The sequence below is a fragment of the Salmo salar genome, unplaced genomic scaffold (assembly GCF_965601325.2).
Source record: "Salmo salar unplaced genomic scaffold, fSalSal1 ptg000293l, whole genome shotgun sequence".
In the NCBI taxonomy this organism is placed as follows: Eukaryota; Metazoa; Chordata; class Actinopteri; order Salmoniformes; family Salmonidae; genus Salmo; species Salmo salar.
Window position 1 is genome coordinate 1,600,486 of NW_027675346.1, and position 26,111 is coordinate 1,626,596.

The window sequence follows — 26,111 nt, forward strand, 5'->3', positions numbered from 1 at the left end:
CGATAAATGCGAATGGGTTGAGAACAATAGGAAAATTTAATAGAATAGTACACATAAAGAATTCTGATATTTTATGTATTCAAGAGACGCACTGGGATAATATGTGTGTTTTAGAAGTACAGAAAATATGGAGGGATTTTATTTATGTAAACAATGGTAGGGGGAATTCATGTGGGGTTGCAATTTTAATAAGGAAGGATGTAGTAGAAAATGTGAAGAAGATATATAATGATAATAATGGGAGGATTTTAATTTTAGACTTTGAGTATATGAGTAGGGTTTTTAGGATTATAAATATTTATGCGCCGAATAATGAAATAGAGAGAAGGAATTTATTTTTAGAATTAGCGAAATGGTGCAAGGGAAACTGTATTTTAGTTGGGGATTTTAATGTAAAAATGGATAGACTAGATATGACAAAGGGAGCTATTTTTAGAAGTGACGTATCTAGGGGGGTTTTAAGGAAGATGATGGTTGAAAACAATTTAATTGATATATGGAGGGAGGAGAATCCTAATAAGAGAGAATTTTCTAGAAGGCAGGTGGTTTTAGGGGAATTGAAACAGACACGGATAGATTTGGTTTTAGTAAATGAAGGGTTAAGGAATTTTATGAACGATATTAAATATATTTTTACAACTTTTAGTGATCATGCTGGGTTAACATTTTCGGTGGGGTTAGATAAGGAAAGGAAAGGGGGGGGAATATGGTGTATGAATGCAGGGTATCTAGGTGATGAGGAATACGGGAAACAACTTAAATCTTTGATAGAAGATGAAATGGAGGATAAGCAAAAAGGGAATGATAAGTGCAAGTGGTGGGAAAATGTTAAAGAAAAAATAAAAGTTTTTAGTATTAGATATGCAAGGAAGAAGAGGAGTAGGATGACAAGAGCAGAAAATTATTTAAGAACAAAATTGAATGAAGAAATGAAGAAATGTGATAGTGATCCTGATTATACTATTGAAAAGTTTTTAGATTTAAAAGAAAAATTGAGCAAATGTGAAATAGATAAGTGTAAGGGTGCAATTATAAGAAGTAGGGCAAAATATGTTTTAGAAGGGGAGAAATGTACGTCGTTTTTTCTTGGTTTAGAGAAAACTAAACAGACGAAATCATATATTAGTGAGATTGAAAATGTAAAGGGTGAAGTGGTAAATGATTATGTTGAGATATTAGAAACAGTACAGAATTTTTATAAGGATTTATTTAAGAAAGGGGAGGTGGATAAGGGGTGTGTAAAAGAGATTTTAAGTAGTGTGGATGTGCAAATTGGTGTTGAGGATAAGCAAATGTGTGATAGGGAGATAACAATGGATGAAGTGAAAGATGCAATTAAGGGTTTACAAATAAATAAAAGTCCTGGAGTAGATGGACTAATTGCAGAGTTTTATAAAATGTATGAAAGTATTTTAGCACCTATTTTATTAGAAGTATATCAATATATGGAAGACAATAATACTGTTTCAGATTCCATGGTGACAGGGCTGATATCGATTTTATATAAAAATAAGGGGAGTAAATTGAAATTAGAAAATTATAGGCCAATTAGTTTATTAAACTCAGATTATAAGATTTTAGCTAAGATACTGGCAAATAGGATGAAGATGGTTTTAAATTATATTATAGCACCTACACAAAATTATAGTGTGCCTGGAAGAGATATAGCAGATACCATAACTACACTTAGAGATGTGATAAATAAAATGAATAGCGACAAGATGGGGGGGATTGTTTTAAGTATAGATTTTAATAAAGCTTTTGACAGGGTGGAACATGATTTTATGTTTAGGGTACTGGAAAAGTATGGGTTTGGAAATGGAATTATAAGATGGATAAAATTATTATATAGAAAGGCTAAAAGTAGGGTTAAATGTAATGGGGTTTTAACAGATTCTTTTATTCTTGAGAGATCAGTGAGACAGGGGTGCCCTTTATCAGCTTTATTGTTTGTTTTATCGGTAGAACCCTTAGCGGCATACCTTAAAAAAGATCATTTTATAAATTGTGTAGAGACTCCGCAAGGAGGTTTTAGTTTAATTCATCAATATGCAGACGATACAACAATAACAGTTAGAGATGAGGGTAGTGTTAAAAGGGTGATGGAGTGTTTTAAAGTATATGAGAAAGCCTCAGGAGCAAAAGTGAATATGGAGAAGTCAGTAATAATGTATGTTGGGAAGAATAATGAGGGGACTTTTCCTTTTAAGGTGGTAAATGATTATTTTAAGGTGTTAGGTGTGTTTTTAGGGGTGAAGGAACAAGAAGCTAGGGATCGGACATGGAGTGGGGTTATAAACAAAGTTAGGAAGGTGGTAAATATGTGGAGGGGGAGGGCTTTGAAATTAAAAGGGAAAGTAATTGTTGTAAATTCCTTGCTGATGTCAATTTTTATTCATGTAATGAACGTTTTAGATGTACCAGAATGGGTTTTATCTGAAATGAATACGATTTTAGTTGATTTTTTATGGGATGGGAAAGGAGCGAAAATTTCTTTTAAAACTTTGATTGCAGGTTATGAGGAGGGGGGTTTGAAGTTGGTAGATTTAAATGTGAGGAAAAAAGCAATTAGAGTTAAAATGGTACGGAAATATTTATATGGTGAACTAGATTATGGATGGAAAAGATTTTTTAAGGAGTATTTGCAGGAGGTTGGGAGGATGGGGGACAATGGTTTATTGATGTGCATGAAAAAAGAAATGTTAAGTAATATACCATTGTTTTATAGAGAAGTGTTTGAAGCTTGGGGGGAGTTTTTACCAAATATTTATTATGAGTGTACCATTTTAGACAATATTTTAAATCAGCCAATTTTCTTAAATCCCAAGATACAATATAATAATAAGATGTTGTTTTGTAAATATTTTATGAGGGCTGGGATGAGACAGATTGGGGATATTTTATACGAGGTCATTCCAGGGTTTCTTACTGTACAAGCGATCTATGATAATGTTTGTGAAGTAGAAGATGAAATAAGTAAAACTACAATAGAAAAAATGTATAAGAGAATTTTAGGGTGTATTCCTGAAGAATGGGTGCTTTTAATAAATACAGAGGTGGTTGAGAGAGCTAAGGGTTTACCGGTTTTATATTATGAAAGTAATGGGGAGAAACATGTTTTATCAGGTTTGAAAGTTAAAAATATTTATGAAAAATGTATTTTAAGAGAGATAAAAGCTCCTGCTTCAGAAAAAGTGTGGTCTAGGGTATTTGTAAATATAGATGTAAAATCAATATGGAAGAATGTCAATGTCAAATATAATTCTATAGAATGTGAAGATAATGATTTTAAATTGAAACATAATAGGATTTTTACGAACGTGGTTTTACATCAAATAAATAGAGACATTAAAAGAGAATGTGATATTTGTGGTACGGAGGTGGAAAATTTTATGCACTTTTTTATTGAATGTAGTAGATTACAAGGGTTTCATGAGTTTATAAAGGGGCTTTTAGAACAACATTGGGGAGAAGATATTGTAAATGGGGTTGAGTGGAGGAGGTTGTTTCTATTTGGTATAAATGGAAAAAGCAAAGTTTTTAATATTAATTTGATGAATTTTGTTCTTAGCCATGCTAGATACGCTGTAAGACAAAGAAGGAATTTAGGACATTATGAAGGGAAAATTGTGAGTGTGGAGGTTTTATTTAAAAGTATTTTAGAGAAAGATATTGAACTAATATATAAATATGGAGGATGTAATTTTGAAAAACTGTTTGTGTGGGGGAGTACTTTTATCGAAATTGATCAAAATGGAAAACTTGCTTTTAATTATTAATTGGTTTTAGTGGATGATTGTGTTTTTTAATTGGTTTTATTTTCTTTTCTTTTTTGATTTTGTAAAAGGATGAATTGTTCATCCTTTTTATTATTATTGTTTGAATATTGTAAATATTATGTGTTTTTTCATAATAAAAGATTTAAAAAAAAAAAAAAAAAAAAAAAGGTACGCCCGATCTCGTCTGATCTCGGAAGCTAAGCAGGGTCGGGCCTGGTTAGTACTTGGATGGGAGACCGCCTGGCAATACCAGGTGCTGTAAGCATTTTGTCCACGAGGGTGTGCCCCTGCACTATTTCATCAGCAACACTGCCTTGTAGTAAGCATTTAATGATGAATTGACTAAATGTCTGTTTTATCAGACTCACTTTGACTATATATGTTGTAGCAAGAGATTGTTTCTCGCTTACGGCCATACCAGCCTGGGGGCGCTAATCCTTGATTGGAGAAGTGACGACAGGTGCGAGTAATTGAGCTGTGAGTGTTTGCTTGAGAGTGTTTGCTCGAGAGCTATTTTGGTTTCTTTTTTGGATTTTGCAATATAATTTATTGTTTTTTCATTTGGATAGTTTTTAGTTTTGTTTAGTTTTCCCCCCCTGCAGTTTTGCTGCCTGGGGGAGGTTTTTTCGCTTTCATTTTTGATTCACAATGACGGACAACATGGCAACGACAAACGGAACGGACAAAGACAACGAAAATGCGCAACGGAAGGAAAACGAAAAAGGAGGAATGAAATATGGAAAAGAATACACGGTGGCAATTGAGTTGGTGGGAGAAGAAAAGGTGACGACGATGGAATTACTACGAGCAATTAAGGAGACGTGTGGAGAGGTGGTGAGATGCCGAATGAAAGGAGATAAGAAATATGAAATTACGATGAGAAACGGAAAAGGTAAAGAACGGCTAATGGACGGTATACGGATAAAGGACAACAAGATACTGGCGAGAGATGTGAATATTAATGAATTGGTGGTGTCTTTTATGAATCTACCGGTATATATAGAAGATAAAGTGATACTGGACCCGTTGAGAAGCTGGGGAGTAACGGCCGTATCGGAGATAAGGAGGAGAGTTTGGCCTGGAACGGAGGTGGTTGACGGAACAAGGTTCTGTAAAGTTAAATTTACGGAAAAAGTCACATCATTGCCATATTCCACAAAAATTGAGACGCTGGAAGGAGCTGAATACTTCAGGGTGATCTATGACAAGCAGGTCAGAGTTTGTCGATTGTGCATACAACCTGGGCACATAGTTAAAGATTGCCCTGAATTCAAGTGTTTCAAGTGCGGCAATCAAGGCCATTATGCGAGAGAGTGTGTCGGAGAGAAGGAAAGGAATGTTTGTGGTAGATGCAGAAAGAGATTGGCGGAATGCAACTGTGGAGAAGTTATGACTGAAGAGGGGAGTCAAGTACTATTCGAGGAAGCAGTTGTATTGTCGGAAGAAGGAGAAGAAGATGGAGGAGATGATGTGGTGGAAGGTGGAGAGACGGAGGAAGGAAGAAGGGAGAAGAAGGAAGACCAGAAGATTAACGAAATTGGGAGCAGCATGGATTCAGAAATAAGAAGATGGAGTTTTCAGGAGGAGGGGGGGAGTGGACTGGGGGGAAGCTCGGGGGACTCACAGGTTTTAGGGGAAAGCACAGCACAAACAAGTAACTCGGGGGGTGAAGAAATGGAGAGGGTTTTAAGTTTAATGACAATAACAGAGACGGGTATGAACACGGGGAGCACAACGACGACAATATATGAGACGGAGATGAACACGGGGAGCACAACGAACATTCCAGAAACGGCGATGAACACGGGGAGCATAACGACGACTACACATGAGACGGAGATGAACATTCCAGAAACGGCGGAGAACACGGGGAGCACAACGAACATTCCAGAATCGGCGATGAACACGGGGAGCACAACGGACGAGGGTGTAAAGAAGAAAAGTTGGCTGGATGAAATGGACTTGGAGGAGATATCGGACTCGGATGATGGGGAAAAGTTTGAAAGAATGAGAGGAGGATACAGGAAGAGGAAAGCAGCGGAGGGGGGGGGAGAGAAAGGGTGGAAGAGGAAAGAAACTGGATAAAAGGTAGAGGATAATGAAATTATATATTATAATTTTATTATTTATTAGTATGGTCACAATAATGTCGATAAATGCGAATGGGTTGAGAACAATAGGAAAATTTAATAGAATAGTACACATAAAGAATTCTGATATTTTATGTATTCAAGAGACGCACTGGGATAATATGTGTGTTTTAGAAGTACAGAAAATATGGAGGGATTTTATTTATGTAAACAATGGTAGGGGGAATTCATGTGGGGTTGCAATTTTAATAAGGAAGGATGTAGTAGAAAATGTGAAGAAGATATATAATGATAATAATGGGAGGATTTTAATTTTAGACTTTGAGTATATGAGTAGGGTTTTTAGGATTATAAATATTTATGCGCCGAATAATGAAATAGAGAGAAGGAATTTATTTTTAGAATTAGCGAAATGGTGCAAGGGAAACTGTATTTTAGTTGGGGATTTTAATGTAAAAATGGATAGACTAGATATGACAAAGGGAGCTATTTTTAGAAGTGACGTATCTAGGGGGGTTTTAAGGAAGATGATGGTTGAAAACAATTTAATTGATATATGGAGGGAGGAGAATCCTAATAAGAGAGAATTTTCTAGAAGGCAGGTGGTTTTAGGGGAATTGAAACAGACACGGATAGATTTGGTTTTAGTAAATGAAGGGTTAAGGAATTTTATGAACGATATTAAATATATTTTTACAACTTTTAGTGATCATGCTGGGTTAACATTTTCGGTGGGGTTAGATAAGGAAAGGAAAGGGGGGGGAATATGGTGTATGAATGCAGGGTATCTAGGTGATGAGGAATACGGGAAACAACTTAAATCTTTGATAGAAGATGAAATGGAGGATAAGCAAAAAGGGAATGATAAGTGCAAGTGGTGGGAAAATGTTAAAGAAAAAATAAAAGTTTTTAGTATTAGATATGCAAGGAAGAAGAGGAGTAGGATGACAAGAGCAGAAAATTATTTAAGAACAAAATTGAATGAAGAAATGAAGAAATGTGATAGTGATCCTGATTATACTATTGAAAAGTTTTTAGATTTAAAAGAAAAATTGAGCAAATGTGAAATAGATAAGTGTAAGGGTGCAATTATAAGAAGTAGGGCAAAATATGTTTTAGAAGGGGAGAAATGTACGTCGTTTTTTCTTGGTTTAGAGAAAACTAAACAGACGAAATCATATATTAGTGAGATTGAAAATGTAAAGGGTGAAGTGGTAAATGATTATGTTGAGATATTAGAAACAGTACAGAATTTTTATAAGGATTTATTTAAGAAAGGGGAGGTGGATAAGGGGTGTGTAAAAGAGATTTTAAGTAGTGTGGATGTGCAAATTGGTGTTGAGGATAAGCAAATGTGTGATAGGGAGATAACAATGGATGAAGTGAAAGATGCAATTAAGGGTTTACAAATAAATAAAAGTCCTGGAGTAGATGGACTAATTGCAGAGTTTTATAAAATGTATGAAAGTATTTTAGCACCTATTTTATTAGAAGTATATCAATATATGGAAGACAATAATACTGTTTCAGATTCCATGGTGACAGGGCTGATATCGATTTTATATAAAAATAAGGGGAGTAAATTGAAATTAGAAAATTATAGGCCAATTAGTTTATTAAACTCAGATTATAAGATTTTAGCTAAGATACTGGCAAATAGGATGAAGATGGTTTTAAATTATATTATAGCACCTACACAAAATTATAGTGTGCCTGGAAGAGATATAGCAGATACCATAACTACACTTAGAGATGTGATAAATAAAATGAATAGCGACAAGATGGGGGGGATTGTTTTAAGTATAGATTTTAATAAAGCTTTTGACAGGGTGGAACATGATTTTATGTTTAGGGTACTGGAAAAGTATGGGTTTGGAAATGGAATTATAAGATGGATAAAATTATTATATAGAAAGGCTAAAAGTAGGGTTAAATGTAATGGGGTTTTAACAGATTCTTTTATTCTTGAGAGATCAGTGAGACAGGGGTGCCCTTTATCAGCTTTATTGTTTGTTTTATCGGTAGAACCCTTAGCGGCATACCTTAAAAAAGATCATTTTATAAATTGTGTAGAGACTCCGCAAGGAGGTTTTAGTTTAATTCATCAATATGCAGACGATACAACAATAACAGTTAGAGATGAGGGTAGTGTTAAAAGGGTGATGGAGTGTTTTAAAGTATATGAGAAAGCCTCAGGAGCAAAAGTGAATATGGAGAAGTCAGTAATAATGTATGTTGGGAAGAATAATGAGGGGACTTTTCCTTTTAAGGTGGTAAATGATTATTTTAAGGTGTTAGGTGTGTTTTTAGGGGTGAAGGAACAAGAAGCTAGGGATCGGACATGGAGTGGGGTTATAAACAAAGTTAGGAAGGTGGTAAATATGTGGAGGGGGAGGGCTTTGAAATTAAAAGGGAAAGTAATTGTTGTAAATTCCTTGCTGATGTCAATTTTTATTCATGTAATGAACGTTTTAGATGTACCAGAATGGGTTTTATCTGAAATGAATACGATTTTAGTTGATTTTTTATGGGATGGGAAAGGAGCGAAAATTTCTTTTAAAACTTTGATTGCAGGTTATGAGGAGGGGGGTTTGAAGTTGGTAGATTTAAATGTGAGGAAAAAAGCAATTAGAGTTAAAATGGTACGGAAATATTTATATGGTGAACTAGATTATGGATGGAAAAGATTTTTTAAGGAGTATTTGCAGGAGGTTGGGAGGATGGGGGACAATGGTTTATTGATGTGCATGAAAAAAGAAATGTTAAGTAATATACCATTGTTTTATAGAGAAGTGTTTGAAGCTTGGGGGGAGTTTTTACCAAATATTTATTATGAGTGTACCATTTTAGACAATATTTTAAATCAGCCAATTTTCTTAAATCCCAAGATACAATATAATAATAAGATGTTGTTTTGTAAATATTTTATGAGGGCTGGGATGAGACAGATTGGGGATATTTTATACGAGGTCATTCCAGGGTTTCTTACTGTACAAGCGATCTATGATAATGTTTGTGAAGTAGAAGATGAAATAAGTAAAACTACAATAGAAAAAATGTATAAGAGAATTTTAGGGTGTATTCCTGAAGAATGGGTGCTTTTAATAAATACAGAGGTGGTTGAGAGAGCTAAGGGTTTACCGGTTTTATATTATGAAAGTAATGGGGAGAAACATGTTTTATCAGGTTTGAAAGTTAAAAATATTTATGAAAAATGTATTTTAAGAGAGATAAAAGCTCCTGCTTCAGAAAAAGTGTGGTCTAGGGTATTTGTAAATATAGATGTAAAATCAATATGGAAGAATGTCAATGTCAAATATAATTCTATAGAATGTGAAGATAATGATTTTAAATTGAAACATAATAGGATTTTTACGAACGTGGTTTTACATCAAATAAATAGAGACATTAAAAGAGAATGTGATATTTGTGGTACGGAGGTGGAAAATTTTATGCACTTTTTTATTGAATGTAGTAGATTACAAGGGTTTCATGAGTTTATAAAGGGGCTTTTAGAACAACATTGGGGAGAAGATATTGTAAATGGGGTTGAGTGGAGGAGGTTGTTTCTATTTGGTATAAATGGAAAAAGCAAAGTTTTTAATATTAATTTGATGAATTTTGTTCTTAGCCATGCTAGATACGCTGTAAGACAAAGAAGGAATTTAGGACATTATGAAGGGAAAATTGTGAGTGTGGAGGTTTTATTTAAAAGTATTTTAGAGAAAGATATTGAACTAATATATAAATATGGAGGATGTAATTTTGAAAAACTGTTTGTGTGGGGGAGTACTTTTATCGAAATTGATCAAAATGGAAAACTTGCTTTTAATTATTAATTGGTTTTAGTGGATGATTGTGTTTTTTAATTGGTTTTATTTTCTTTTCTTTTTTGATTTTGTAAAAGGATGAATTGTTCATCCTTTTTATTATTATTGTTTGAATATTGTAAATATTATGTGTTTTTTCATAATAAAAGATTAAAAAAAAAAAAAAAAAAAAAAAAGGTACGCCCGATCTCGTCTGATCTCGGAAGCTAAGCAGGGTCGGGCCTGGTTAGTACTTGGATGGGAGACCGCCTGGCAATACCAGGTGCTGTAAGCATTTTGTCCACGAGGGTGTGCCCCTGCACTATTTCATCAGCAACACTGCCTTGTAGTAAGCATTTAATGATGAATTGACTAAATGTCTGTTTTATCAGACTCACTTTGACTATATATGTTGTAGCAAGAGATTGTTTCTCGCTTACGGCCATACCAGCCTGGGGGCGCTAATCCTTGATTGGAGAAGTGACGACAGGTGCGAGTAATTGAGCTGTGAGTGTTTGCTTGAGAGTGTTTGCTCGAGAGCTATTTTGGTTTCTTTTTGGGATTTTGCAATATAATTTATTGTTTTTTCATTTGGATAGTTTTTAGTTTTGTTTAGTTTTCCCCCCCTGCAGTTTTGCTGCCTGGGGGAGGTTTTTTCGCTTTCATTTTTGATTCACAATGACGGACAACATGGCAACGACAAACGGAACGGACAAAGACAACGAAAATGCGCAACGGAAGGAAAACGAAAAAGGAGGAATGAAATATGGAAAAGAATACACGGTGGCAATTGAGTTGGTGGGAGAAGAAAAGGTGACGACGATGGAATTACTACGAGCAATTAAGGAGACGTGTGGAGAGGTGGTGGGATGCCGAATGAAAGGAGATAAGAAATATGAAATTACGATGAGAAACGGAAAAGGTAAAGAACGGATAATGGACGGTATACGGATAAAGGACAACAAGATACTGGCGAGAGATGTGAATATTAATGATTTGGTGGTGTCTTTTATGAATCTACCGGTATATATAGAAGATAAAGTGATACTGGACAAGTTGAGAAGCTGGGGAGTAACGGCCGTATCGGAGATAAGGAGGAGAGTTTGGCCTGGAACGGAGGTGGTTGACGGAACAAGGTTCTGTAAAGTTAAATTTACGGAAAAAGTCACATCATTGCCATATTCCACAAAAATTGAGACGCTGGAAGGAGCTGAATACTTCAGGGTGATCCATGACAAGCAGGTCAGAGTTTGTCGATTGTGCATACAACCTGGGCACATAGTTAAAGATTGCCCTGAATTCAAGTGTTTCAAGTGCGGCAATCAAGGCCATTATGCGAGAGAGTGTGTCGGAGAGAAGGAAAGGAATGTTTGTGGTAGATGCAGAAAGAGATTGGCGGAATGCAACTGTGGAGAAGTTATGACTGAAGAGGGGAGTCAAGTACTATTCGAGGAAGCAGTTGTATTGTCGGAAGAAGGAGAAGAAGATGGAGGAGATGATGTGGTGGAAGGTGGAGAGACGGAGGAAGGAAGAAGGGAGAAGAAGGAAGACCAGAAGATTAACGAAATTGGGAGCAGCATGGATTCAGAAATAAGAAGATGGAGTTTTCAGGAGGAGGGGGGGAGTGGACTGGGGGGAAGCTCGGGGGACTCACAGGTTTTAGGGGAAAGCACAGCACAAACAAGTAACTCGGGGGGTGAAGAAATGGAGAGGGTTTTAAGTTTAATGACAATAACAGAGACGGGTATGAACACGGGGAGCACAACGACGACAATATATGAGACGGAGATGAACACGGGGAGCACAACGAACATTCCAGAAACGGCGATGAACACGGGGAGCACAACGACGACTACACATGAGACGGAGATGAACATTCCAGAAACGGCGGAGAACACGGGGAGCACAACGGACGAGGGTGTAAAGAAGAAAAGTTGGCTGGATGAAATGGACTTGGAGGAGATATCGGACTCGGATGATGGGGAAAAGTTTGAAAGAATGAGAGGAGGATACAGGAAGAGGAAAGCAGCGGAGGGGGGGGGAGAGAAAGGGTGGAAGAGGAAAGAAACTGGATAAAAGGTAGAGGATAATGAAATTATATTTTATAATTTTATTATTTATTAGTATGGTAACAATAATGTCGATAAATGCGAATGGGTTGAGAACAATAGGAAAATTTAATAGAATAGTACACATAAAGAATTCTGATATTTTATGTATTCAAGAGACGCACTGGGATAATATGTGTGTTTTAGAAATTCAGAAAATATGGAGGGATTTTATTTATGTAAACAATGGTAGGGGGAATTCATGTGGGGTTGCAATTTTAATAAGGAAGGATGTAGTAGAAAATGTGAAGAAGATATATAATGATAATAATGGGAGGATTTTAATTTTAGATTTTGAATATATGAGTAGGGTTTTTAGGATTATAAATATTTATGCGCCGAATAATGAAACAGAGAGAAGGAATTTATTTTTAGAATTAGCGAAATGGTGCAAGGGAAACTGTATTTTAGTTGAGGATTTTAATGTAAAAATGGATAGACTAGATATGACAAGGGGAGCTATTTTTAGAAGTGATGTATCTAGGGGGGTTTTAAGGAAAATGATGGTTGAAAACAATTTAATTGATATATGGAGGGAGGAGAATCCGAATAAGAGAGAATTTTCTAGAAGGCAGGTGGTTTTAGGGGAATTGAAACAGACACGGATAGATTTGGTTTTAGTAAATGAAGGGTTAAGGAATTTTATGAAGGATATTAAATATATTTTTACAACTTTTAGTGATCATGCTGGGTTAACATTTTCGGTGGGGTTAGATAAGGAAAGGAAAGGGGGGGGAATATGGTGTATGAATGCAGGGTATCTAGGTGATGAGGAATACGGGAAACAACTTAAATCTTTGATAGAAGATGAAATGGAGGATAAGCAAAAAGGGAATGATAAGTGCAAGTGGTGGGAAAATGTTAAGGAAAAAATAAAAGTTTTTAGTATTAGATATGCAAGGAAGAAGAGGAGTAGGATGATAAGAGCAGAAAATTATTTAAGAACAAAATTGAATGAAGAAATGAAGAAATGTGATAGTGATCCTGATTATACTATTGAAAGGTTTTTAGATTTAAAAGCAAAATTGAGCAAATGTGAAATAGAGAAGTGTAAGGGTGCAATTATTAGAAGTAGGGCAAAATATGTTTTAGAAGGGGAGAAATGTACCTCGTTTTTTCTTGGTTTAGAAAAAACTAAACAGACGAAATCATATATTAGTGAGATTGAAAATGTAAAGGGTGAAGTGGTAAATGATTATGTTGAAATATTAGAAACTGTACAGAATTTTTATAAGGATTTATTTAAGAAAGGGGAGGTGGATGAGGGGTGTGTAAAAGAGATTTTAAGTAGTGTGGATGTGCAAATTGGTGTTGAAGATAAGCAAATGTGTGATAGGAAGATAACAATGGATGAAGTGAAAGATGCAATTAAGGGTTTACAAATAAATAAAAGTCCTGGAGTAGATGGACTAATTGCAGAGTTTTATAAAATGTATGAAAGTATTTTAGCACCTATTTTATTAGAAGTATATCAATATATGGAAGACAATGATACTGTTTCAGATTCCATGGTGACAGGGCTGATATCGATTTTATATAAAAATAAGGGGAGCAAACTGAAACTAGAAAATTATAGGCCAATTAGTTTATTAAACTCAGATTATAAGATTTTAGCTAAGATACTGGCAAATAGGATGAAGATGGTTTTAAATGATATTATAGCACCTACACAAAATTATAGTGTGCCTGGAAGAGATATAGCAGATACCATAACTACACTTAGAGATGTGATAAATAAAATGAATAGTGACAAGATGGGGGGGATTGTTTTAAGTATAGATTTTAATAAAGCTTTTGACAGGGTGGAACATGATTTTATGTTTAGGGTACTGGAAAAGTATGGGTTTGGAAATGGTATAATAAGATGGATAAAATTATTATATAGAAAGGCTAAAAGTAGGGTTAAATGTAATGGGGTTTTAACAGATTCTTTTATTCTTGAGAGGTCAGTGAGACAGGGGTGCCCTTTATCAGCTTTATTGTTTGTTTTATCGGTAGAACCCTTAGCGGCATACCTTAAAAAAGATCATTTTATAAATTGTGTAGAGACTCCGCAAGGAGGTTTTAGTTTAATTCATCAATATGCAGACGATACCACAATTACAGTCAGAGATGAGGGAAGTGTTAAAAGGGTGATGGAGTGTTTTAAAGTATATGAGAAAGCCTTAGGAGCTAAAGTGAATATGGAGAAGTCAGTAATAATGTATGTTGGGAAGAATAATGAGGGGACTTTTCCTTTTAAGGTGGTAAATGATTATTTTAAGGTGTTAGGTGTGTTTTTAGGGGTGAAGGAACAAGAAGCTAGGGATCTGACATGGAGTGGGGTTATAAATAAAGTTAGGAAGGTAGTAAATATGTGGAGGGGGAGGGCTTTGAAATTAAAAGGGAAAGTAATTGTTGTAAATTCCTTGCTGATGTCAATTTTTATTCATGTCATGAACGTTTTAGATGTACCAGAATGGGTTTTATCTGAAATGAATACGATTTTAGTTGATTTTTTATGGGATGGGAAAGGAGCGAAAATTTCTTTTAAAACATTGATTGCAGGATATGAGGAGGGGGGTTTGAAGTTGGTGGATTTAAATGTAAGGAAAAAAGCAATTAGAGTTAAAATGGTACGGAAATATTTATATGGTGAACTAGATTATGGATGGAAAAGATTTTTTAAGGAGTATTTGCAGGAGGTTGGGAGGATGGGGGACAATGGTTTATTGATGTGCATGAAAAAAGAAATGTTAAGTAATATACCATTGTTTTATAGAGAAGTGTTTGAAGCTTGGGGGGAGTTTTTACCAAATATTTATTATGAGTGTACCATTTTAGACAATATTTTAAATCAGCCAATTTTCTTAAATCCCAAGATACAATATAATAATAAGATGTTGTTTTGTAAATATTTTATGAGGGCTGGGATGAGACAGATTGGGGATATTTTATACGAGGTCATTCCAGGGTTTCTTACTGTACAAGCGATTTATGATAATGTTTGTGAAGTAGAAGATGAAATAAGTAAAACTACAATAGAAAATATGTATAAGAGAATTTTAGGGTGTATTCCTGAAGAATGGGTGCTTTTAATAAATACAGAGGTGGTTGAGAGAGCTAAGGGTTTACCGGTTTTATATTATGAAAGTAATGGGGAGAAACATGTTTTATCAGGTTTGAAAGTTAAAAAGATTTATGAAAAATGTATTTTAAGAGAGATAAAAGCTCCTGCTTCAGAAAAAGTGTGGTCTAGGGTATATTTGTAAATATAGATGTAAAATCAATATGGAAGAATGTCAATGTCAAATATAATTCTATAGAATGTGAAGATAATGATTTTAAATTGAAACATAATAGGATTTTTACGAACGTGGTCTTACATCAAATAAATAGAGACATTAAAAGAGAATGTGATATTTGTGGAACAGAGGTGGAAAATTTTATGCACTTTTTTATTGAATGTAGTAGATTACAAGGGTTTCATGAGTTTATAAAGGGGCTTTTAGAACAACATTGGGGAGAAGATATTGTAAATGGGGTTGAGTGGAGGAGGTTGTTTCTATTTGGTATAAATGGAAAAAGCAAAGTTTTTAATATTAATTTGATGAATTTTGTTCTTAGCCATGCTAGATACGCTGTAAGACAAAGAAGGAATTTAGGACATTATGAAGGGAAAATTGTGAGTGTGGAGGTTTTATTTAAAAGTATTTTAGAGAAAGATATTGAACTAATATATAAATATGGAGGATGTAATTTTGAAAAACTGTTTGTGTGGGGGAGCACTTCTATCGAAATTGATCAAAATGGAAAACTTGCTTTTAATTATTAATTGGTTTTAGTGGATGATTGTGTTTTTTAATTGGTTTTATTTCTTTTCTTTTTTGGTTTTGTAAAAGGATGAATTGTTCATCCTTTTTATTATTATTGTTTGAATATTGTAAATATTATGTGTTTTTTTCATAATAAAAGATAAAAAAATAAAAAAAATAATAAAAAAAGGTACGCCCGATCTCGTCTGATCTCGGAAGCTAAGCAGGGTCGGGCCTGGTTAGTACTTGGATGGGAGACCGCCTGGGAATACCAGGTGCTGTAAGCATTTTGTCCACGAGGGTGTGCTCTTGCACTATTTCATCAGCAACACTGCCTTGTAGTAAGCATTTAATGATGAATTGACTAAATGTCTGTTTTATCAGACTCACTTTGACTATATATGTTGTAGCAAGAGATTGTTTCTCGCTTACGGCCATATCAGCCTGGGTACGCCCGATCTCGTCTGATCTCGGAAGCTAAGCAGGGTCGGGCCTGGTTAGTACTTGGATGGGAGACCCCATGGGAATACCAGGTGCTGTAAGCATTTTGTCCACGTGGGTGTGCTCTTGCACTATTTCATCAGCAACACTGCCTTGTAGTAAGCATTTAATGATGAATTGACTAAATGCAGCTTCCTGCCTTTTTAATAGGATCAAATTTCCTTGTGTTTTCAATTAGCATCTGCCTTGTATTTATAAGACAAACAAGAATATTGTTGCTGAATGCAGCTTGTGTGTGCTTTGTGCTCCTTTGCCCTGTTCAAATGATGAAAGGAAATAAAGTTGGTATTTTATCCAACAACCTGTGCTAAAAAGTGATGGGAACAGTGTTTGTAATTTCTTCTACTTTTTCAGTGACACAAAGTTCAAGCTGCTTATCTAATTGGTGAAAATGCAATGTCTGTTTATCACACTCACTTTGAATATATATGTTGTAGCAAGAGATTGTTTCTCGCTTACGGCCATACCAGCCTGGGTACGCCCGATCTCGTCTGATCTCGGAAGCTAAGCAGGGTCGGGCCTGGTTAGTACTTGGATGGGAGACCGCCTGGGAATACCAGGTGCTGTAAGCATTTTGTCCACGAGGGTGTGCTCTTGCACTATTTCATCAGCAACACTGCCTTGTAGTAAGCATTTAATGATGAATTGACTAAATGCAGCTTCCTGCCTTTTTAATAGGATCAAATTTCCTTGTGTTTTCAATTAGCATCTGCCTTGTATTTATAAGACAAACAAGAATATTGTTGCTGAATGCAGCTTGTGTGTGCTTTGTGCTCCTTTGCCCTGTTCAAATGATGAAAGGAAATAAAGTTGGTATTTTATCCAACTACCTGTGCTAAAAAGTGATGGGAACAGTGTTTGTAATTTCTTCTACTTTTTCAGTGACACAAAGTTCAAGCTGCTTATCTAATTGGTGAAAATGCAATGTCTGTTTATCACACTCACTTTGAATATATATGTTGTAGCAAGAGATTGTTTCTCGCTTAAGGCCATACCAGCCTGGGTACTCCCGATCTCGTCTGATCTCGGAAGCTAAGCAGGGTCGTGCCTGGTTAGTACTTGGATGGGAGACCGCCTGGGAATACCAGGTGCTGTAAGCATTTTGTCCACGAGGGTGTGCTCTTGCACTATTTCATCAGCAACACTGCCTTGTAGTAAGCATTTAATGATGAATTGACTAAATGTCTGTTTTATCAGACTCACTTTGACTATATATGTTGTAGCAAGAGATTGTTTCTCGCTTACGGCCATACCAGCCTGGGTATGCCCGATCTCGTCTGATCTCGGAAGCTAAGCAGGGTCGTGCCTGGTTAGTACTTGGATGGGAGACCGCCTGGGAATACCAGGTGCTGTAAGCATTTTGTCCACGAGGGTGTGCTCTTGCACTATTTCATCAGCAACACTGCCTTGTAGTAAGCATTTAATGATGAATTGACTAAATGTATGTTTTATCTGACTCACTTTGACTATATATGTTGTAGCAAGAGATTGTTTCTCGCTTACGGCCATATCTGCCTGGGTACGCCCGATCTCGTCTGATCTCGGAAGCTAAGCAGGGTCGGGCCTGGTTAGTACTTGGATGGGAGACCGCCTGGGAATACCAGGTGCTGTAAGCATTTTGTCCACGAGGGTGTGCTCTTGCACTATTTCATCAGCAACACTGCCTTGTAGTAAGCATTTAATGATGAATTGACTAAATGCAGCTTCCTGCCTTTTTAATAGGATCAAATTTCCTTGTGTTTTCAATTAGCATCTGCCTTGTATTTATAAGACAAACAAGAATATTGTTGCTGAATGCAGCTTGTGTGTGCTTTGTGCTCCTTTGCCCTGTTCAAATGATGAAAGGAAATAAAGTTGGTATTTTATCCAACTACCTGTGCTAAAAAGTGATGGGAACAGTGTTTGTAATTTCTTCTACTTTTTCAGTGACACAAAGTTCAAGCTGCTTATCTAATTGGTGAAAATGCAATGTCTGTTTATCACACTCACTTTGAATATATATGTTGTAGCAAGAGATTGTTTCTCGCTTACGGCCATACCATCCTGGGTACGCCCGATCTCGTCTGATCTCGGAAGCTAAGCAGGGTCGGGCCTGGTTAGTACTTGGATGGGAGACCGCCTGGGAATACCAGGTGCTGTAAGCATTTTGTCCACGAGGGTGTGCTCTTGCACTATTTCATCAGCAACACTGCCTTGTAGTAAGCATTTAATGATGAATTGACTAAATGCAGCTTCCTGCCTTTTTAATAGGATCAAATTTCCTTGTGTTTTCAATTAGCATCTGCCTTGTATTTATAAGACAAACAAGAATATTGTTGCTGAATGCAGCTTGTGTGTGCTTTGTGCTCCTTTGCCCTGTTCAAATGATGAAAGGAAATAAAGTTGGTATTTTATCCAACTACCTGTGCTAAAAAGTGATGGGAACAGTGTTTGTAATTTCTTCTACTTTTTCAGTGACACAAAGTTCAAGCTGCTTATCTAATTGGTGAAAATGCAATGTCTGTTTATCACACTCACTTTGAATATATATGTTGTAGCAAGAGATTGTGTCTCGCTTACGGCCATACCAGCCTGGGTTCGCCCGATCTCGTCTGATCTCGGAAGCTAAGCAGGGTCGGGCCTGGTTAGTACTTGGATGGGAGACCGCCTGGGAATACCAGGTGCTGTAAGCATTTTGTCCACGAGGGTGTGCTCTTGCACTATTTCATCAGCAACACTGCCTTGTAGTAAGCATTTAATGATGAATTGACTAAATGTCTGTTTTATCAGACTCACTTTGACTATATATGTTGTAGCAAGAGATTGTTTCTCGCTTACGGCCATACCAGCCTGGGTACGCCCGATCTCGTCTGATCTCGGAAGCTAAGCAGGGTCGTGCCTGGTTAGTACTTGGATGGGAGACCGCCTGGGAATACCAGGTGCTGTAAGCATTTTGTCCACGAGGGTGTGCTCTTGCACTATTTCATCAGCAACACTGCCTTGTAGTAAGCAATTAATGATGAATTGACTAAATGCAGCTTCCTGCCTTTTTAATAGGATCAAATTTCCTTGTGTTTTCAATTAGCATCTGCCTTGTATTTATAAGACAAACAAGAATATTGTTGCTGAATGCAGCTTGTGTGTGCTTTGTGCTCCTTTGCCCTGTTCAAATGATGAAAGGAAATAAAGTTGGTATTTTATCCAACTACCTGTGCTAAAAAGTGATGGGAACAGTGTTTGTAATTTCTTCTACTTTTTCAGTGACACAAAGTTCAAGCTGCTTATCTAATTGGTGAAAATGCAATGTCTGTTTATCACACTCACTTTGAATATATATGTTGTAGCAAGAGATTGTTTCTCGCTTACGGCCATACCAGCCTGGGTACGCCCGATCTCGTCTGATCTCGGAAGCTAAGCAGGGTCCGGCCTGGTTAGTACTTGGATGGGAGACCGCCTGGGAATACCAGGTGCTGTAAGCATTTTGTCCACGAGGGTGTGCTCTTGCACTATTTCATCAGCAACACTGCCTTGTAGTAAGCATTTAATGATGAATTGACTAAATGTCTGTTTTATCAGACTCACTTTGACTATATATGTTGTAGCAAGAGATTGTTTCTCGCTTACGGCCATACCAGCCTGGGTACGCCCGATCTCGTCTGATCTCGGAAGCTAAGCAGGGTCGTGCCTGGTTAGTACTTGGATGGGAGACCGCCTGGGAATACCAGGTGCTGTAAGCATTTTGTCCACGAGGGTGTGCTCTTGCACTATTTCATCAGCAACACTGCCTTGTAGTAAGCATTTAATGATGAATTGACTAAATGTCTGTTTTATCTGACTCACTTTGACTATATATGTTGTAGCAAGAGATTGTTTCTCGCTTACGGCCATACCAGCCTGGGTACGCCCGATCTCGTCTGATCTCGGAAGCTAAGCAGGGTCGTGCCTGGTTAGTACTTGGATGGGAGACCGCCTGGGAATACCAGGTGCTGTAAGCATTTTGTCCACGAGGGTGTGCTCTTGCACTATTTCATCAGCAACACTGCCTTGTAGTAAGCATTTAATGATGAATTGACTAAATGTCTGTTTTATCAGACTCACTTTGACTATATATGTTGTAGCAAGAGATTGTTTCTCGCTTACGGCCATATCAGCCTGGGTACGCCCGATCTCGTCTGATCTCGGAAGCTAAGCAGGGTCGGGCCTGGTTAGTACTTGGATGGGAGACCGCCTGGGAATACCAGGTGCTGTAAGCATTTTGTCCACGAGGGTGTGCTCTTGCACTATTTCATCAGCAACACTGCCTTGTAGTAAGCATTTAATGATGAATTGACTAAATGTCTGTTTTATCAGACTCACTTTGACTATATATGTTGTAGCAAGAGATTGTTTCTCGCTTACGGCCATACCAGCCTGGGTAAGCCCGATCTCGTCTGATCTCGGAAGCTAAGCAGGGTCGTGCCTGGTTAGTACTTGGATGGGAGACCGCCTGGGAATACCAGGTGCTGTAAGCATTTTGTCCACGAGGGTGTGCTCTTGCACTATTTCATCAGCAACACTGCCTTGTAGTAAGCATTTAATGATGAATTGACTAAATGTCTGTTTTATCAGACTCACTTTGACTATATATGTTGTAGCAAGAGATTGTTTCTCGCTTACGGCCATACCAGCCTGGGTACGCCCGATCTCGTCTGATCTCGGAAGCTAAGCAGGGTCGGGCCTGGTTAGTACTTGGATGGGAGACCGCCTGGGAATACCAGGTGCTGTAAGCATTTTGTCCACGAGGGTGTGCTCTTGCACTATTTCATCAGCAACACTGCCTTGTAGTAAGCATTTAATGATGAATTGACTAAATGCAGCTTCCTGCCTTTTTAATAGGATCAAATTTCCTTGTGTTTTCAATTAGCATCTGCCTTGTATTTATAAGACAAACAAGAATATTGTTGCTGAATGCAGCTTGTGTGTGCTTTGTGCTCCTTTGCCCTGTTCAAATGATGAAAGGAAATAAAGTTGGTATTTTATCCAACTACCTGTGCTAAAAAGTGATGGGAACAGTGTTTGTAATTTCTTCTACTTTTTCAGTGACACAAAGTTCAAGCTGCTTATCTAATTGGTGAAAATGCAATGTCTGTTTATCACACTCACTTTGAATATATATGTTGTAGCAAGAGATTGTTTCTCGCTTACGGCCATACCAGCCTGGGTACTCCCGATCTCGTCTGATCTCGGAAGCTAAGCAGGGTCGGGCCTGGTTAGTACTTGGATGGGAGTCCGCCTGGGAATACCAGGTGCTGTAAGCATTTTGTCCACGAGGGTGTGCTCTTGCACTATTTCATCAGCAACACTGCCTTGTAGTAAGCATTTAATGATGAATTGACTAAATGCAGCTTCCTGCCTTTTTAATAGGATCAAATTTCCTTGTGTTTTCAATTAGCATCTGCCTTGTATTTATAAGACAAACAAGAATATTGTTGCTGAATGCAGCTTGTGTGTGCTTTGTGCTCCTTTGCCCTGTTCAAATGATGAAAGGAAATAAAGTTGGTATTTTATCCAACTACCTGTGCTAAAAAGTGATGGGAACAGTGTTTGTAATTTCTTCTACTTTTTCAGTGACACAAAGTTCAAGCTGCTTATCTAATTGGTGAAAATGCAATGTCTGTTTATCACACTCACTTTGAATATATATGTTGTAGCAAGAGATTGTGTCTCGCTTACGGCCATACCAGCCTGGGTTCGCCCGATCTCGTCTGATCTCGGAAGCTAAGCAGGGTCGGGCCTGGTTAGTACTTGGATGGGAGACCGCCTGGGAATACCAGGTGCTGTAAGCATTTTGTCCACGAGGGTGTGCTCTTGCACTATTTCATCAGCAACACTGGCTTGTAGTAAGCATTTAATGATGAATTGACTAAATGTCTGTTTTATCTGACTCACTTTGACTATATATGTTGTAGCAAGAGATTGTTTCTCGCTTACGGCCATACCAGCCTGGGTACGCCCGATCTCGTCTGATCTCGGAAGCTAAGCAGGGTCGTGCCTGGTTAGTACTTGGATGGGAGACCGCCTGGGAATACCAGGTGCTGTAAGCATTTTGTCCACGAGGGTGTGCTCTTGCACTATTTCATCAGCAACACTGCCTTGTAGTAAGCATTTAATGATGAATTGACTAAATGCAGCTTCCTGCCTTTTTAATAGGATCAAATTTCCTTGTGTTTTCAATTAGCATCTGCCTTGTATTTATAAGACAAACAAGAATATTGTTGCTGAATGCAGCTTGTGTGTGCTTTGTGCTCCTTTGCCCTGTTCAAATGATGAAAGGAAATAAAGTCGGTATTTTATCCAACTACCTGTGCTAAAAAGTGATGGGAACAGTGTTTGTAATTTCTTCTACTTTTTCAGTGACACAAAGTTCAAGCTGCTTATCTAATTGGTGAAAATGCAATGTCTGTTTATCACACTCACTTTGAATATATATGTTGTAGCAAGAGATTGTTTCTCGCTTACGGCCATACCAGCCTGGGTACGCCCGATCTCGTCTGATCTCGGAAGCTAAGCAGGGTCGGGCCTGGTTAGTACTTGGATGGGAGACCGCCTGGGAATACCAGGTGCTGTAAGCATTTTGTCCACGAGGGTGTGCTCTTGCACTATTTCATCAGCAACACTGCCTTGTAGTAAGCATTTAATGATGAATTGACTAAATGTCTGTTTTATCAGACTCACTTTGACTATATATGTTGTAGCAAGAGATTGTTTCTAGCTTACGGCCATACCAGCCTGGGTACGCCCGATCTCGTCTGATCTCGGAAGCTAAGCAGGGTCGTGCCTGGTTAGTACTTGGATGGGAGACCGCCTGGGAATACCAGGTGCTGTAAGCATTTTGTCCACGAGGGTGTGCTCTTGCACTATTTCATCAGCAACACTGCCTTGTAGTAAGCATTTAATGATGAATTGACTAAATGTCTGTTTTATCAGACTCACTTTGACTATATATGTTGTAGCAAGAGATTGTTTCTCGCTTACGGCCATACCAGCCTGGGTACGCCCGATCTCGTCTGATCTCGGAAGCTAAGCAGGGTCGTGCCTGGTTAGTACTTGGATGGGAGACCGCCTGGGAATACCAGGTGCTGTAAGCATTTTGTCCACGAGGGTGTGCTCTTGCACTATTTCATCAGCAACACTGCCTTGTAGTAAGCATTTAATGATGAATTGACTAAATGTCTGTTTTATCTGACTCACTTTGACTATATATGTTGTAGCAAGAGATTGTTTCTCGCTTACGGCCATACCAGCCTGGGTACGCCCGATCTCGTCTGATCTCGGAAGCTAAGCAGGGTCGTGCCTGGTTAGTACTTGGATGGGAGACCGCCTGGGAATACCAGGTGCTGTAAGCATTTTGTCCACGAGGGTGTGCTCTTGCACTATTTCATCAGCAACACTGCCTTGTAGTAAGCATTTAATGATGAATTGACTAAATGTCTGTTTTATCAGACTCACTTTGACTATATATGTTGTAGCAAGAGATTGTTTCTCGCTTACGGCCATATCAGCCTGGGTACGCCCGATCTCGTCTGATCTCGGAAGCTAAGCAGGGTCGGGCCTGGTTAGTACTTGGATGGGAGACCGCCTGGGAATACCAGGTGCTGTAAGCATTTTGTCCACGAGGGTGTGCTCTTGCACTATTTCATCAGCAACACTGCCTTGTAGTAAGCATTTAATGATGAATTGACTAAATGTCTGTTTTATCAGACTCACTTTGACTATATATGTTGTAGCAAGAGATTGTTTCTCGCTTACGGCCATACCAGCCTGGGTAAGCCCGATCTCGTCTGATCTCGGAAGCTAAGCAGGGTCGTGCCTGGTTAGTACTTGGATGGGAGACCGCCTGGGAATACCAGGTGCTGTAAGCATTTTGTCCACGAGGGTGTGCTCTTGCACTATTTCATCAGCAACACTGCCTTGTAGTAAGCATTTAATGATGAATTGACTAAATGTCTGTTTTATCAGACTCACTTTGACTATATATGTTGTAGCAAGAGATTGTTTCTCGCTTACGGCCATACCAGCCTGGGTACGCCCGATCTCGTCTGATCTCGGAAGCTAAGCAGGGTCGGGCCTGGTTAGTACTTGGATGGGAGACCGCCTGGGAATACCAGGTGCTGTAAGCATTTTGTCCACGAGGGTGTGCTCTTGCACTATTTCATCAGCAACACTGCCTTGTAGTAAGCATTTAATGATGAATTGACTAAATGCAGCTTCCTGCCTTTTTAATAGGATCAAATTTCCTTGTGTTTTCAATTAGCATCTGCCTTGTATTTATAAGACAAACAAGAATATTGTTGCTGAATGCAGCTTGTGTGTGCTTTGTGCTCCTTTGCCCTGTTCAAATGATGAAAGGAAATAAAGTTGGTATTTTATCCAACTACCTGTGCTAAAAAGTGATGGGAACAGTGTTTGTAATTTCTTCTACTTTTTCAGTGACACAAAGTTCAAGCTGCTTATCTAATTGGTGAAAATGCAATGTCTGTTTATCACACTCACTTTGAATATATATGTTGTAGCAAGAGATTGTTTCTCGCTTACGGCCATACCAGCCTGGGTACTCCCGATCTCGTCTGATCTCGGAAGCTAAGCAGGGTCGGGCCTGGTTAGTACTTGGATGGGAGTCCGCCTGGGAATACCAGGTGCTGTAAGCATTTTGTCCACGAGGGTGTGCTCTTGCACTATTTCATCAGCAACACTGCCTTGTAGTAAGCATTTAATGATGAATTGACTAAATGCAGCTTCCTGCCTTTTTAATAGGATCAAATTTCCTTGTGTTTTCAATTAGCATCTGCCTTGTATTTATAAGACAAACAAGAATATTGTTGCTGAATGCAGCTTGTGTGTGCTTTGTGCTCCTTTGCCCTGTTCAAATGATGAAAGGAAATAAAGTTGGTATTTTATCCAACTACCTGTGCTAAAAAGTGATGGGAACAGTGTTTGTAATTTCTTCTACTTTTTCAGTGACACAAAGTTCAAGCTGCTTATCTAATTGGTGAAAATGCAATGTCTGTTTATCACACTCACTTTGAATATATATGTTGTAGCAAGAGATTGTGTCTCGCTTACGGCCATACCAGCCTGGGTTCGCCCGATCTCGTCTGATCTCGGAAGCTAAGCAGGGTCGGGCCTGGTTAGTACTTGGATGGGAGACCGCCTGGGAATACCAGGTGCTGTAAGCATTTTGTCCACGAGGGTGTGCTCTTGCACTATTTCATCAGCAACACTGGCTTGTAGTAAGCATTTAATGATGAATTGACTAAATGTCTGTTTTATCTGACTCACTTTGACTATATATGTTGTAGCAAGAGATTGTTTCTCGCTTACGGCCATACCAGCCTGGGTACGCCCGATCTCGTCTGATCTCGGAAGCTAAGCAGGGTCGTGCCTGGTTAGTACTTGGATGGGAGACCGCCTGGGAATACCAGGTGCTGTAAGCATTTTGTCCACGAGGGTGTGCTCTTGCACTATTTCATCAGCAACACTGCCTTGTAGTAAGCATTTAATGATGAATTGACTAAATGCAGCTTCCTGCCTTTTTAATAGGATCAAATTTCCTTGTGTTTTCAATTAGCATCTGCCTTGTATTTATAAGACAAACAAGAATATTGTTGCTGAATGCAGCTTGTGTGTGCTTTGTGCTCCTTTGCCCTGTTCAAATGATGAAAGGAAATAAAGTCGGTATTTTATCCAACTACCTGTGCTAAAAAGTGATGGGAACAGTGTTTGTAATTTCTTCTACTTTTTCAGTGACACAAAGTTCAAGCTGCTTATCTAATTGGTGAAAATGCAATGTCTGTTTATCACACTCACTTTGAATATATATGTTGTAGCAAGAGATTGTTTCTCGCTTACGGCCATACCAGCCTGGGTACGCCCGATCTCGTCTGATCTCGGAAGCTAAGCAGGGTCGGGCCTGGTTAGTACTTGGATGGGAGACCGCCTGGGAATACCAGGTGCTGTAAGCATTTTGTCCACGAGGGTGTGCTCTTGCACTATTTCATCAGCAACACTGCCT

General features: G+C 38.1%; 28 non-coding genes across 28 annotated transcripts; all 28 read left to right on the forward strand.

The window, feature by feature from the left end:
- The first annotated feature begins 16,006 nt into the window (after positions 1-16,006).
- LOC123736052 (5S ribosomal RNA) lies at positions 16,007-16,125 on the forward strand. Its single transcript, XR_014383933.1, has one exon. It is a non-coding gene; the product is annotated as a 5S ribosomal RNA (ribosomal RNA).
- A 409-nt stretch (positions 16,126-16,534) lies between these two features.
- On the forward strand, positions 16,535-16,653 carry LOC145872794 (5S ribosomal RNA). Its single transcript, XR_014388425.1, has one exon. It is a non-coding gene; the product is annotated as a 5S ribosomal RNA (ribosomal RNA).
- Positions 16,654-17,062: 409 nt separating this feature from the next.
- LOC145870444 (5S ribosomal RNA) lies at positions 17,063-17,181 on the forward strand. Its single transcript, XR_014386440.1, has one exon. It is a non-coding gene; the product is annotated as a 5S ribosomal RNA (ribosomal RNA).
- A 139-nt stretch (positions 17,182-17,320) lies between these two features.
- On the forward strand, positions 17,321-17,439 carry LOC145869749 (5S ribosomal RNA). The gene has a single exon (XR_014385745.1). It is a non-coding gene; the product is annotated as a 5S ribosomal RNA (ribosomal RNA).
- Positions 17,440-17,578: 139 nt separating this feature from the next.
- Positions 17,579-17,697, forward strand: LOC145867992 (5S ribosomal RNA). The gene has a single exon (XR_014383985.1). It is a non-coding gene; the product is annotated as a 5S ribosomal RNA (ribosomal RNA).
- A 409-nt stretch (positions 17,698-18,106) lies between these two features.
- LOC145875036 (5S ribosomal RNA) lies at positions 18,107-18,225 on the forward strand. Its single transcript, XR_014390670.1, has one exon. It is a non-coding gene; the product is annotated as a 5S ribosomal RNA (ribosomal RNA).
- A 409-nt stretch (positions 18,226-18,634) lies between these two features.
- On the forward strand, positions 18,635-18,753 carry LOC145875123 (5S ribosomal RNA). Its single transcript, XR_014390757.1, has one exon. It is a non-coding gene; the product is annotated as a 5S ribosomal RNA (ribosomal RNA).
- A 139-nt stretch (positions 18,754-18,892) lies between these two features.
- Positions 18,893-19,011, forward strand: LOC145869020 (5S ribosomal RNA). Its single transcript, XR_014385015.1, has one exon. It is a non-coding gene; the product is annotated as a 5S ribosomal RNA (ribosomal RNA).
- A 409-nt stretch (positions 19,012-19,420) lies between these two features.
- On the forward strand, positions 19,421-19,539 carry LOC145869399 (5S ribosomal RNA). The gene has a single exon (XR_014385395.1). It is a non-coding gene; the product is annotated as a 5S ribosomal RNA (ribosomal RNA).
- Positions 19,540-19,678: 139 nt separating this feature from the next.
- LOC145869022 (5S ribosomal RNA) lies at positions 19,679-19,797 on the forward strand. The gene has a single exon (XR_014385017.1). It is a non-coding gene; the product is annotated as a 5S ribosomal RNA (ribosomal RNA).
- A 139-nt stretch (positions 19,798-19,936) lies between these two features.
- Positions 19,937-20,055, forward strand: LOC145869023 (5S ribosomal RNA). Its single transcript, XR_014385018.1, has one exon. It is a non-coding gene; the product is annotated as a 5S ribosomal RNA (ribosomal RNA).
- Positions 20,056-20,194: 139 nt separating this feature from the next.
- On the forward strand, positions 20,195-20,313 carry LOC145867371 (5S ribosomal RNA). The gene has a single exon (XR_014383364.1). It is a non-coding gene; the product is annotated as a 5S ribosomal RNA (ribosomal RNA).
- Positions 20,314-20,452: 139 nt separating this feature from the next.
- Positions 20,453-20,571, forward strand: LOC145870230 (5S ribosomal RNA). Its single transcript, XR_014386226.1, has one exon. It is a non-coding gene; the product is annotated as a 5S ribosomal RNA (ribosomal RNA).
- A 139-nt stretch (positions 20,572-20,710) lies between these two features.
- LOC145872795 (5S ribosomal RNA) lies at positions 20,711-20,829 on the forward strand. Its single transcript, XR_014388426.1, has one exon. It is a non-coding gene; the product is annotated as a 5S ribosomal RNA (ribosomal RNA).
- A 409-nt stretch (positions 20,830-21,238) lies between these two features.
- Positions 21,239-21,357, forward strand: LOC145875519 (5S ribosomal RNA). The gene has a single exon (XR_014391155.1). It is a non-coding gene; the product is annotated as a 5S ribosomal RNA (ribosomal RNA).
- Positions 21,358-21,766: 409 nt separating this feature from the next.
- LOC145875124 (5S ribosomal RNA) lies at positions 21,767-21,885 on the forward strand. The gene has a single exon (XR_014390758.1). It is a non-coding gene; the product is annotated as a 5S ribosomal RNA (ribosomal RNA).
- A 139-nt stretch (positions 21,886-22,024) lies between these two features.
- On the forward strand, positions 22,025-22,143 carry LOC145869024 (5S ribosomal RNA). The gene has a single exon (XR_014385019.1). It is a non-coding gene; the product is annotated as a 5S ribosomal RNA (ribosomal RNA).
- A 409-nt stretch (positions 22,144-22,552) lies between these two features.
- On the forward strand, positions 22,553-22,671 carry LOC145872796 (5S ribosomal RNA). The gene has a single exon (XR_014388427.1). It is a non-coding gene; the product is annotated as a 5S ribosomal RNA (ribosomal RNA).
- A 139-nt stretch (positions 22,672-22,810) lies between these two features.
- On the forward strand, positions 22,811-22,929 carry LOC145869025 (5S ribosomal RNA). The gene has a single exon (XR_014385020.1). It is a non-coding gene; the product is annotated as a 5S ribosomal RNA (ribosomal RNA).
- Positions 22,930-23,068: 139 nt separating this feature from the next.
- Positions 23,069-23,187, forward strand: LOC145869026 (5S ribosomal RNA). Its single transcript, XR_014385021.1, has one exon. It is a non-coding gene; the product is annotated as a 5S ribosomal RNA (ribosomal RNA).
- A 139-nt stretch (positions 23,188-23,326) lies between these two features.
- On the forward strand, positions 23,327-23,445 carry LOC145869027 (5S ribosomal RNA). The gene has a single exon (XR_014385022.1). It is a non-coding gene; the product is annotated as a 5S ribosomal RNA (ribosomal RNA).
- Positions 23,446-23,584: 139 nt separating this feature from the next.
- On the forward strand, positions 23,585-23,703 carry LOC145867372 (5S ribosomal RNA). The gene has a single exon (XR_014383365.1). It is a non-coding gene; the product is annotated as a 5S ribosomal RNA (ribosomal RNA).
- A 139-nt stretch (positions 23,704-23,842) lies between these two features.
- Positions 23,843-23,961, forward strand: LOC145870231 (5S ribosomal RNA). The gene has a single exon (XR_014386227.1). It is a non-coding gene; the product is annotated as a 5S ribosomal RNA (ribosomal RNA).
- Positions 23,962-24,100: 139 nt separating this feature from the next.
- Positions 24,101-24,219, forward strand: LOC145872797 (5S ribosomal RNA). Its single transcript, XR_014388428.1, has one exon. It is a non-coding gene; the product is annotated as a 5S ribosomal RNA (ribosomal RNA).
- Positions 24,220-24,628: 409 nt separating this feature from the next.
- Positions 24,629-24,747, forward strand: LOC145875520 (5S ribosomal RNA). The gene has a single exon (XR_014391156.1). It is a non-coding gene; the product is annotated as a 5S ribosomal RNA (ribosomal RNA).
- A 409-nt stretch (positions 24,748-25,156) lies between these two features.
- On the forward strand, positions 25,157-25,275 carry LOC145875125 (5S ribosomal RNA). Its single transcript, XR_014390759.1, has one exon. It is a non-coding gene; the product is annotated as a 5S ribosomal RNA (ribosomal RNA).
- Positions 25,276-25,414: 139 nt separating this feature from the next.
- LOC145869028 (5S ribosomal RNA) lies at positions 25,415-25,533 on the forward strand. Its single transcript, XR_014385023.1, has one exon. It is a non-coding gene; the product is annotated as a 5S ribosomal RNA (ribosomal RNA).
- A 409-nt stretch (positions 25,534-25,942) lies between these two features.
- Positions 25,943-26,061, forward strand: LOC145872798 (5S ribosomal RNA). Its single transcript, XR_014388429.1, has one exon. It is a non-coding gene; the product is annotated as a 5S ribosomal RNA (ribosomal RNA).
- Positions 26,062-26,111: the final 50 nt, after the last annotated feature.